Raw genomic sequence first — 10,818 nt, 5'->3', positions numbered from 1 at the left:
AAATAGTTATAGGCTTTTGTAATCGGGTCCAAAAATACTTAGCAATTTGGCAGCAAATTATTTACAACGGTTCCCGAGTTATGCAGTGTACATGGAGGCTCAGTGTAGCATAAAAAATCTGGGAATAAGTTTGAGTGCATAAGCTTATGAACTAGGCAGTATGAAAGTATTTACCTTGAGTTGCAGCCGTTTGCTGTTCTATAATAAAGTCTAAATGTGTCATGCAAGACATCAGTAACGCTACATGAAACAATACACATACAAATTTTGAACTAAAGTGGGCAATTGAAGTGTTCTACATAAACATCTAGCAATGTCCTTTAGCGCATATTTATGGTGGAGGTGCTTCGCGTTTCAAAAATGGAGTTCCTACACTAGTGGTAAGCTGTGGTTTAATGAAGACCAATTAGGTATGACACAATTCCAGACAATACACACAGTGCGTGCATAAACCAAATTAAATTGCATCACATAATAATCATTAGGGGTAAATTGGACACGCAAAGTCATACTGTGCTTTTCATGCAAAGCACGCTGCCCCAAGTAAGTTTTTCTTGGTGTTATTTTAGTGGTGTTAATTAGGGAATTTTGGTGTTACGAGAAATCGATTCGCCGACGAACAACACACACTAATTCTCCAAATAAACGTTGCGCTTGTGGGCTTCACAGTGCGCTTACGAACGATGCGCCATGTTCACAAGTCGGCTAATTCAAGATCACATCACTTCGGCATCCTTCACTTCAGCACGCCTGATTTCACTAGCGATACCGCGCCTTTCTGGAAACCAGCCCCCTCACTTAGCACCGGCGCTCAACAGAGCGCGAGCGGGCCAGTCCGGACAGCCAACACCATCACTCAGCACCTCCGAATCGACGGATCGTGGTTGCCATGGCACCCAGCACCTTCACACAGCACCGCCCGCTCGATGGAGCGCGAGCAGATCAGCCCCAACAGCCAGCACTCTCACTCAGCACCGCCGCTCGACGGAGTGCGAGCAAATCAGCCCCGACACTCACTCAGCTCCGCCGCTTCACGGAGCGCGAGCGGGTCAGCCTGAGCCCCCTCCGGCTCCAGTCGGCACTGAAGCCGCTGCTCCGGAGCGTGCACGGGCACGCGCTGACTCACGGCTGAATCACAGCTGGCCGAGGATGACCGGCCAACCGACGCGTTCGCGGGGCGGCAGAGTAGGCTGCATCTGCCGCCCGCGCTCGATTCAGGGATGAGATATTCTTAGTCATCGTAGCAAACCGCTCCATGCGGTCGATGATGTCTGCGGTGCGGTGACATGCAAGGAGATGTGCTGAGAACAGAGCCTTTTGCTGCACGTTACAGAGTGCGGCATCAGTTCTACACGATAAGCTCAAAGCCTGATTATTAGCGACAAATGCAGTACCAACACGCGTATTTTCTGAAAGTGGCCTGAGTTTAGCTGTTGCAACAGCGGGTTAGTCTGCAACACTATACAGAGAGGAGCGTAGAGAGAGAGAGAGAGAGAGAGAGAGAGATAGGGAGAAGAGAGAGATAGAGAGCCCGAGACGAAGATAGACGAGAGATATATATATCATGTATATAGTATATATATATATATATATATATATATCAATTCCAAAATATGATCAGCGTAGCGCTGTTGATCAGTGCAGTTTGCTGCCGCAACAGCTCTTTAAAATTATAAAGTACACTCAAGCCGCATTACAGAGACACTTAGTTCTCGCAGCACTGTGTCCGCTGAGGTGCAACCGATGATTCCGCGCTCCTGCAATTATGAGACCACACGGTACAGTGAGCGGATGCTGACCAACGCTCCTTCGACAGAGGACTCCAACAGTCACCGCAGCCACGTCACCGAGTCGTAGCGCGGCTCCGTCCCTTCTGGTCCGCTCCGCAGACCCCAGAAACAGGCACCATGGTCATCGAGAAGAAATACAAGCCGGACGAGGAGCCGGACCCAGAACCCTTCCTGTGAGTGTTCGCCACCTACCGGAGTTCGGAGACGAACCCAGAACGACGCACGCGCGTGTTTCGGCGTTGTGCCTGTGGGTACTGGATTTTGGAACATGTACTGTGCATATAACATTTCAAAGTCTTAGAGAATCTGAAAATTGTTGGAAGCATTATATACCCCTCTGCCATAATGTCGTGGAGTGGGGATGGGATGGGTGGATGGGTGGCCGGTGGGAGGCTGGGGTGGATGGGTGGCCGGTGGGGCGGTTGGGGGTGGACTGGTGGGTGGTGGGGGAGGCTGGGGTGGATGGTGTGAAGTGAGGGTCTGACGATCCCTGCGTGTATGTCTGTTGAACTGCTGTGCTTCTGAGGGTCTGACGGTCCTGCGTGTATGTCTGTTTGACTGCTGTGGTTCGGGTTTGGCGCCAGAATGCCTTCTTGTCGAAAAGTCGTCATTGCTGATGACATTGTCGTGCCAATCATGCGGTGATAAGTAGCTTTGGTGGCATGCTTGGCATTCTGTGGAGAAGACTAGTTATGCGCTTATACGCTCCGTGTCCGACGGTTTTTTCACCTCCGCGCTAATGGGGCTAAGAGAGATCTGGAAACAGATCTGGAAAATTGAGGAAGCTGGCGTCACAAAGAGAGCGGCAGTAGAAAACTATTGTGAAACTGCGTCAACTAAATTTGACTGAACAATGGTAAATACGAGTTTTAGAATGAGTTAATTCTGGCCATAGATGTCAAATGAGCACTTAATAGACACTTCCTACTATCTCGCGAGCTAAGCACGTTATGACTTTGCCAACGACAGCGTTGAATAAGACAGGACCAGGTCCTTGCAAATGAAGCCCTTAAGACAAGGATCATTTACAATACTATATCTCAGATGTGCAAGGCATAGGATAGGCAGGGCCGAATGTCATGGCTTGGGATCCGGACTGTCAAAGCAGCCGGGAATTTTTTCAACGCAGGGGCATTTGTTTCATCATCATACACATATTTGTCATGTAACGTTTGCGGTGCTTTATGATCTGTCACATGGGACCGATGCACGTGTGAAGAATTGGTGCTGCCGACGAAAAAAAAAAACACTTCCAGAATTAGGCTGATCTGCTTTTTTATGGACCCGACGACAAGCGATGGGTTTCCTCCCGACAACAGATAACAATGTGTATCGCATTTTGAAATAAGATGACGGCGAAATGCAGCGCAGTTACATTAGGTACTAGCCGACTAAGCGCTGGCTTCAAAAGGACTAACGTATACCACATTCATCACCATTAGCACCACGTAAAAATAGGTGAAGGGGCGTCACGACTGTGGTCCTGCGAATTAGCCCCATGCTCTCAACCAGCTATCCTCGTTTCCATGCGTCAGGTTCGCCGGCCGGCTGTGTTCCGTGCGCCAGGTTTGCCCATTGACTGCACCAGGCTCGCCAATCGACTGTATATCTGCGCGCCAGGTTTTTCCAACTGACCGCGTCGCCTTGCCTCAGACTCGCCATCTGACATCGTCTCTGTGCGCCAGGTTCGTCTCGCTGGAGCAGAAGAGACTGGATGGAACCAAGACGTACGACGCCAAGACGGCCTGTTGGTTTCCCGACGAGAAGGATGGCTTCGTCCTCGGCAAAATCTTATCGACCACTGGTGACAAAGTCAAGGTCCAGATGCCCAACTTCGAGGTCAGTACCGAAGAGTCGCACCATTGTTTGTGACGTTACCAAGTCTGTGATATCTGTTGGCTGAGCGTTGCGTGTCATTGACGTGGACACTCGATTGCGAGCTTAATCAAAGTTCTCCAAGCAGGTGCGTGTTTAGATTCAAAAATGGGACCTTAGCGCACAAGAGCTGAATCTTGTCATCACAGGATCCAACTTGTGGACTTTGGGATCCAGGCACTTGTCTTACTTTGCCTCTTATTGACGCTGCGGGACGTACCAAGTGCAGCAATATTTGTGTCCGCATTTACGCACTTCTGTCTCACGTGACTGTTTTGGGTTATGTTACGCATGCGAACTTAATTAAATGCGGCTCTCACAATCTGACCCTCGGATGCCGATTTCAGAGAGTTTCGAACATGTTTTCATGCATTTAAATACCTCAATCGATCCAGTGAGCACATTGGGTCCACCCCAGCAGCCTTTTACACTACCCACTTCCGCCGTTTACAGGAGAAGGAGATCAAGAAGGACTTGCTGCAGCAGGTGAACCCTCCCAAGTTCGAGAAGTGCGAGGACATGTCCAACTTGACCTACCTCAACGACGCCTCCGTTCTGCACAACCTCAAGCAGCCGCTACTACAACAAGCTCATCTCGTGAGTGAACACGACGACGGCGACGCCTTCACGCGTAAGGCTTGGGAAGATCCCACGCGGCGGTACCAGACGGATTTGGCGCTAAAAAACGACTCATTGCTGGGATCGGTAATACGAGGTCGGTTGTTCTTTTGTAAACTCGTGATATATGTTACGCACATGCAGGCTCGCCTGTCGTATTCCTACGTGACGTCATCTGTGCCTAGACATTTCTTGGCTTTGCACCAGGCTCTCTGTCTTTAAGCCTACCTCGCTTTTAGCGTGTCGCAACGCTGATTGCGACCTCTTTCCACGCGACCTTTGACCCGTGACCTTTGACCTGTGAACCATACAGACGTACCGGGCCTATTCTGCGTCGCCATCAACCCGTACAAGCGTTTCCCCGATCTACAACACCTTGCGTGCGATCAACATCTACAAGGGCAAGAGGCGCAATGAGGTGCCGCCGCACATTTTCGCTCTGGCTGACGGAGCCTACAACGACATGATGGCCAGTGAGTGACGGTGCCCTGCGCGCCGGCAGACCTCCAGGCTACACATCACGTGGTGACCGACTTTCTCCGCGGGCGGGCGGGGAGGGTTGTGCAAGGGTGGCGCATTGCTCTCGTACGATGTGCCGGAAGAAGATATATGACGTCGGTGGGATGTTTGCACTAAACTGCGATCGGTTTCGTGATCCTGTATCGTAGATAAGCTCGGTGTGGTATGAGAGGAACTGGGTGGGTAACCTCTCGATATTTGGGGCTCACTTCCTCGTCTCTTTCTTTGTTTTCGAACAGTCCCGACGTTGTACTCGATCACAGATACCATGTGTGCAACGTGATTAAGGCGTGGACTCCCAGGAAGTGACGAAGGCTAATCAAATCGAGGAAAACTCTGTTTGACGATGAGATCTCAACAGCTATATCAGCAAAACAGATGGCTCATGGTCCAGATTCTCTTCTCGTTTGCCAGTTAACTGCGATGGGAATGCATTGCAGACTCATGTAGAACTAGCATCGTAAACATTGGGCACAGTGGATAAAATCGCCGACCTCTGTTTAGCCAGCTAATTTCGTTTCAACCTGTCTCCACAGCCCTAGAGCAGAGCTCATGACGTAGACCCGTCATGTCATAAGGTAACTCAGGTCGCCGCTTCGAGCTTATCACGCAGTGCTTTTAGAAAGCCACGCATAATTCTGGCAATTGCCACCGAGCCATGATAAGAATGGAGCGGAAAAGGGGCCTGGTTTGCCGTGAAAAGGAACCGCAAACACGAGTTGCATCACGAGCATTTGGTTGGTGCGAGGTCAGCTGCCACGAATCCACCTGCCCGCCTCCAGCCGACCAACTGTTCCCGCTGCCCTGGGCTCAAATCCTGTCCAAAACTCTCTGCAATGAGTGGTGCCGCCGCGGCCGTGCCTTCATCGCCGCCGGGCCGGCTGCAGGCGGGCTGGGTCGGCTTCAGACCTCCCGGGACCGATATAGACCGGCTGGAGGCCTCCCGGCTGGCTGGAGCTTCTGCCGGCCGTGCCAGGTGGACGCCGTATTTGGCGCTACAGCGGCAGCGGCACGGCCGGCGGCGTCGCTGGAGGTGCCAGAGTGACTCGATAGTAGAGCTCTCGTGCCGTGTCTGGCCGTTCGACGCAGCCCGCTGGAAGCACCAAGGTGGTCTCGATAAAAGAGTCACTGACAAGCCGCCTAGCTCAACCGGTTTGTAAACAGTTATGTCCGGTAGGAGCCTTTTTTCTGCCGCAAAGTCAGTAAATGTCCTACACAAGGTTATTTTGAGATGCTGGGTTGGTCGTCTGTCATGTCTTTCTAAGCCCCTAAACGTGGTTTGAGAGACTTCTGGGTGAAAGTATTAAAGGAGAAGTTATAAACACATTTTGCGCTGTTGTATTTGTTCGCCATGAATGGGTTATTTTCATAACAGACTTGTCACTTGCGGTTACCAGCACACTTTGAACATTTCAATCTATCCATAATCCCAACGAAAGACACTTGATTCCCAAGACAACATACTGCTCGACGCCACAGTTTGCAACATTTTAATGGTTTTGGGGGCTTATCGTGCATCAAGAGGTCTGATTTTGCGTCGTGACTGCTTGACCATAACCAAATATTTCTCCCCTTTCAGATGGAGTAAATCAGTCCATCCTGATTACGTTAAGTAACGCCATCCCTATGTCATCTCACAAGACAATGCTGGCAACGGAAACACATGAAATGATCTCGGTTTCACACTAACGGTGGTTTGGTTCCAATAGTGCAGACAAAGGTGAAGCATGCTAATGGCACAGGGACGAAGTGGCCCAATGGTGCGACCAATGGCGCGTCGGACTCCAAATGGGGACCCGGGTTCGGAATCTTGGTTGCGCCATGGCCCCTGAGCGCTCACATGACCAACGTAACCGCTGGGTTCCATAAAAGGGCGTGACAACATGCGTTGCGTTCCTTAACAAAGGGAATAGCACCTTAGCATCAAGCAGAACTTGGGGTACTGCATGAAACATATCATTTGAAAACAGTGTGCAACTGATGCGCGAAACGCAGCACTAGTAACATTTGCACCTGTTCTTATACTCAGATACGGCACTGATGGCCTCAGAGTAAAATCATGTAGAGCGATTGCGCCATAATATCTCGGCATGATAAAGCCAAGCTACTTCACGCAAAACAAAGGGTTAGAGAACCACTTACAATCCTCAGATCGAGTTAACGCCTCCAAAATATTTCTTACAGAATGAGTGTCAGTTGGTTGCGACCACGGCCTTGTCGCCATGGTCCTGGACATCTCAGTTTCTCTGATTCAAACGCTAGGGCACGCTACCGCGCTGGCTCTCACGATGTTCGCTCCGTCTTGACCACGGCTGACCCGTGACCCACAGCGGTGAGTCGGGTGCGGGAAAAACGGAAGAACACCAAGAAGGTCATCACTTACTTCGCCAACGTCGGCGCCACCGGCAAGAAAAAGACCCAGGAGCCATCGAAGGTGAGCGGCTGCGTATGCAGAAGAGATAGCTTCTGAGCCTGGCGAACGGCTGATGCTGAGTCCGGTTCCGCTGCCGTCTCTACGTAGTTGGCACAAGGGAGGGATGGAGAGAATACACATGGCGCATCAGTGCTTATAAAAGGTAATATAGAGTCAAGCGGACGGCAGGGAGTCAGAACGGCCGGCCACTGGGTCTTTACCAACTCATGACTTCACCGTTCGCCGGCCGCAGGGCAACCTGGAGGAACCAGGTCATCCAGACCAACCCGGTGCTGGAGGCGTTCGGCAACGCTAAGACGACGCGTAACGACAACAGCTCCCGCTTCGTGAGTGGCCATGCCGTCACCCTGAGCATCATGTCATGACATCCCGACACCCTGAGTGTCATGTCATGACATCCCGCCACCCTGAGTGCCATATCATGACATCCTGACACTCTGAGTATCATGTCATGGCATTCTGCCACCCTGAGTGTCATGTCATGACATCCTGCCACCCCTGAGTATCATGTCATGGCATTCTGCCACCCTGAGTACCATGTCATGACAACCTGATACCCTGAATGTCGTGGTATGGCATGCCATTACCTTGAGTGTCATGGCATGCCATGCCGCTATCCTCTGCAGAACTGCAATCAGCTGCTGCACCGTTGCTTCACGTGCACGAATTGGTGAGTGAATCTGAATGAGGACGTGTTGCGCACATGCGATACAGAACCATTTCTTTAGACTCGCCGCTACTGGTATGAGCAAGAAGGGGTGGTGCACGGGGAGGTACGACTGAAACCGCGCAGTACCTATCAGAAGCCTCTGTCGTTCTTTTCCGGAGCGACGCAGCACCATTTCATGTAAACCTTGCCGTTGTTCAGGCAAACCTGGGTTTCCAAAGGCTGTCAGCATGCTGCGTGATTTGGTGACCTCGGCGTTGACCGTTCAGCCCTCTCTGAGACTGTGCTGGCGCTGCTCTTTAGGGTAAGTTCATCCGCATCCACTTCGGCCCGCTGGGCAAGCTGGCCGGCGCCGACATCGAGACCTACCTGCTGGAGAAGGCTCGCGTCATCTCGCAGGGCCCGCTGGAGCGCTCCTACCACATCTTCTACCAGATCATGTCCAACGCCATTGACGGCCTGCTCGGTGAGAACTTTGGACTGCGTGGCGCTTCTAGCTGGTGTACTCGCGTCAGGCTCGGACGACTCTGAACGATTGATGCGGTTCAGGTTGCATCTTAGTTGCTTTGGGGAAGCACGTAACGGTGTCGTCAAGGATGTCCGTGAGAGGGAAATGTGGGCGCCTTCGTTTTCATTGGACATTGGTTGGCAACCTACAAACTAATGCTAGCGGCGCAAAATGACGCGTTTGCCGTAGAAAGAATAATTGCCAGAAAGAGAGTTTGGTTGATAATTGATTCTTTCACGCACCGGCACACCAGTCCTCATTGTGGTCGTGCATTTGACAACCTCCACATCTCATCCTGACGTGAAAAATCAGGAAATGATAATGGAGCAATCAGCCTGACTTTAAACTCGCTACGACCATCAGACTGTCACGCTGCGACTGAAGCACTCGTCGTTTGCAGCCACTGAGTCTCCTATGCTCCCCAGACCGCCTGCTGCTGTCGCGCGACATCTACGACTACCACTATGTCTCCAACGGCAAGACCACTGTGGAGAGCATCGATGACCGCGAGGAGATGGAGATGACGGACGTAAGTGCTGACGTCACGGTACCCTGACGTACGTCATGGGTAAGGAGTGACGTCACGATACCCCGACATGCGACGGACGTGGGTCGACGTCACAACGTCCTGACGCGCAACGGACGTGAGTCCGACGTCACACGTCCTGACGCGCAACGGACGTGGGTCCTGACGTCAAACGTCCTGACGTGCAACGGACGTGAGTCCTGACGTCACAACGTCCTGACGTGCAGCGGACGTGGGTCTTGACGTAAACGTCCTGACGTGCAACGGACGTGAGTCCCGATCAGAGCCTAGCGTGTGTACGGACGAGAGTCATGCAATCAGTTCCTTTAGCGTACGAAGGCATGGGTTTTGGCATGACGACCACGCGACAGATGAGGAGCATGAGTCCTGACGCCGGACCGTCATCACTTGCCCTACACGGACGTATTGGACCGCTAGCATCACTCGCGACAGTTGCCCTACACGGACGATTGGACCGCTAGCATCACTCGGACAATTGCCCTACAGGACGTATCGGACCGCTAGCATCACTCGGACAATTGCCTACACGGACGTATCGGACCGCTAGCATCACTCGGACAATTGCCCTACACGGACGTATCGGACCGCTAGCATCAACTCGGACAATTGCCTACACGGACGTATCGGACCGCTAGCATCACGCGGACAATTGCCCTACACGGACGTATTGGACCGCTAGCATCACTCGGACAATTGGTGAGCTGCCTTCAGAGTTCCTGATCGATCATGAAGCACATTGTCCGGCTTGTGAGAACTTTGCATTGGAGGTAGCAGTCCAATACTGCCTATGAGCTGCGTTTGATGGCTGGACATACAGCACGTAGTGTGCTTTTTGAACGCAGTACAAAATGCAATTTCCGCTGCTCTTGCAGATATGCTTTATTTTTCATGATATGTTGGGCTAGACTTTTAAGTTGACTTGAATTGTGTGCTAACTGTGTCTTCTTTTCAGACTTCAGGTACGTACTTGAAATGTTTAGCTGATTCTATATGACAGTAGTTGCGCAGCCAATGGCACTCTTCTTCTGGGGAGCCAGCAGTCTCGACCGCTATTAGACGTTCGATGTCCTCATCGTGCTGCTTTCGGTGTACCATAGCATAAAGCGCAGCTGTCTTTGCGTTCTATTTAACAGCCCTCAAACGCCTTGGCACTACTCATAATGCTGCAAAACGTGTTCTCACAAGCAGCCAGTGAGTTGGACATGATCGCTAGCCGTTAACCAAGCAGCACTGCACCCTGAGTCGTGGCCTCGCTTTCGCCGTCGCCACTGCCCCACCAACGATCTCACGAGCCGTGCTGACCTGGCCGCCTGCGACCGCCCTTACAGACGGCGTTCGACGTGCTGAACTTCACGCAGGACGAGAAGGACAACATTTACAGCATCGTGGCAGCCGTCATGCAGCTGGGCGGCATGAAGTTCAAGCAGAAGGGTCGCGAGGAGCAGGCCGAGGCGGACGGCACGACGGTATGTGCCAGCAATGACCCGCCGCCGCCTCCACCCGCAGGAAGCGTTCGACATTCTCGGCTTCGAGCCGGAAGAGAAGCTGCTCATATACGGCACAGTGGCATCCGTCATGCACATGAGCACGCTCACGTTCAAACAGCGCGGACGCGAGGAGCAGGCAGAGGCTGACGGTGAAGCAGTAAGGCCATCGCAGCGCTTGCAGCCGCGTCAGCAGAGCTACTATGCCTGAGCGCTCGGCGCTCGGTGCTTCAGTAGAGAGCGCGCGAAAGAGCTTACGCTGAGGTTGTGAGGTTGACTACGTTCAGGTGCAGCTTTCGGTGCAGGAGCAGGCGGCCGTCTCTGAGCTAACGGGGTGGGGAAGTAAACTCGCGATCGACAAGTGGCAGTCACATAT

At 52.1% G+C, this 10,818-nt stretch overlaps 1 pseudogene; it reads left to right on the top strand.

The window, feature by feature from the left end:
* The first annotated feature begins 1,903 nt into the window (after positions 1 to 1,903).
* Positions 1,904 to 10,818, top strand: part of LOC119095719 (myosin heavy chain, muscle-like) — an 18,562-nt pseudogene continuing 9,647 nt past the window's right edge.

Source organism: Pollicipes pollicipes, unplaced genomic scaffold (genome assembly GCF_011947565.3).
Source record: "Pollicipes pollicipes isolate AB1234 unplaced genomic scaffold, Ppol_2.1 Scaffold_4219;HRSCAF=4965_pilon_pilon_pilon, whole genome shotgun sequence".
Taxonomy (NCBI): domain Eukaryota; kingdom Metazoa; phylum Arthropoda; class Thecostraca; order Pollicipedomorpha; family Pollicipedidae; genus Pollicipes; species Pollicipes pollicipes.
Note: the sequence above shows the minus strand (reverse complement) of the source record. Positions and strands in the feature narration are given on the sequence as shown.